This window comes from Pinus tabuliformis, chromosome 4_2 (genome assembly GCF_031772625.1).
Source record: "Pinus tabuliformis cultivar Carrire ecotype Pingquan chromosome 4_2, CPIR1, whole genome shotgun sequence".
NCBI classification, from domain to species: Eukaryota; Viridiplantae; Streptophyta; class Pinopsida; order Pinales; family Pinaceae; genus Pinus; species Pinus tabuliformis.
Genome location: NC_142304.1, coordinates 577,141,670 through 577,143,276, shown reverse-complemented (window position 1 = coordinate 577,143,276; position 1,607 = coordinate 577,141,670). Strand labels below are relative to the sequence as shown.

General features: G+C 34.7%; 1 pseudogene; it reads left to right on the top strand.

The window, feature by feature from the left end:
• The first annotated feature begins 692 nt into the window (after positions 1–692).
• LOC149170619 (secreted RxLR effector protein 161 pseudogene) lies at positions 693–1,151 on the top strand (annotated as a pseudogene).
• Positions 1,152–1,607: the final 456 nt, after the last annotated feature.

Below are 1,607 nucleotides of genomic sequence, written 5' to 3'. Positions count from 1 at the left end.
CAAATCTCGGTTGGTTTGAAAAGGGTATGCCTAGATAGAAGGGGTAGACTTTGAAGAAACCTTTGCACCAGTAGCCCAACTAGAAGCCATAAGAATATTCCTTGCTCTTGCCATTCACAAGAACATCAAATTTTATTAGATGGATGTAAAGTCTTCCTTTCTCAATGGAGACTTAGAAGAGGAGGTTTACATTGAGCAACCTAAAGGTTTTCTGCTCTCCTCTAATGAAGGGCTTGTATGCAAATTAAAGAAGGTTGTTTATGGTTTGAAATAGGCCCTTAGAGCCTGGTTTGAAAGGTTGGATAAGTATCTCTAGTAACAAGGTTTTAAGAAAGGCTCAGATGACAGTAATCCCTATGTAAAAATTTGAAGATGATCATCTAGAGATAATGGTTGTGTATGTGGATGACATCATATTTGGCAGCAATGTGGAGAACTTGGGGCATTGGTTTTAAAATTGTATGCAAAAAGAGTTTGAAATGTCCTTGATTGGTGGTTTGTCCTTATTCTTGGGTCTACAAATTACTCAGTCCCCATGAGGATTTTTTATATCTCAATCCAAATACCTCAAGGAAACTTTGAAGAAATTTTGAATGGAGGACTGCAAACCTGTCAGCACACCCATGACTACAGGCTGTAAATTGTACGAAGGAGATGCAACAGTATAGGTAAATCAGGTTGAATACAGATTTATGATAGGAAGCTTACTGTATCTGACAGCTTCAAGGCTAGATATCATGCAAGTAGTGGGAATTGTGGCAAGATTTCAGGCTTGTCCACGAGAAATTCATGTGGTGGTTGTTAAGAGGATTTTCAAATATCTTCAAGGTACAACAGAGTATGGGTTGTGGTATCCCAAGAGTAAAGACTTCAATCTGAAGGCCTACACAGATGCAGATTGGGTTGGAAGTCTAGATGACATGAAGAGTACTTCTGGTGCATCTTTCTTTTTGGGTGACTGCTTGGTATCGTGGGTTAGCAAGAAGCAAGGCTCCATCTCTCTATCGACTATTGAAGCAGAATATATTGTTGTTGCAACTTTTTGTACACAGATTCTATGGATGAAGAAAACCTTAAAGGATATACAGGTAGAGTTTCCTAATCCCATTCCAATAATGTGTGACAACATTAGTGCAATCGTCATTGTTTAGTCAATTTAATGTTTTTAAATTGCTTACATAAATTATCGACTGGAGTTGGTAAAATTGTGAAGTGCAAGTGCACTATGTATGCTAGAAGCCTTTTTTAGTTTATTAAGATGATGATTGTGTTTGTTTTAAGGATTTTCTTTATTCCTATGTTCCTAATGAAATTGAAGATTTACAACTAAATTCCTACAATCAATTCTTGAAAATAAAAGCAAGACAAGCTATCCTAGTCCTATTGAACTGACTAATGTTAGTTTCAAAAGAATTACTATGCAAGGTGATGGAAAAGAAAAAACTAATTTGTAAAGTCTGTCAAAACTTATTTAAGATAAATTGTATTTCTAAAAATAAATAAAAATAAGTTTATTCTAAAATCTATGTATGAACTACTTATGTTCTAGAAAGATAATTATTTTTGCTCTAAAAAAAGAATCACTTCTATTCAAGAATAAATTTATA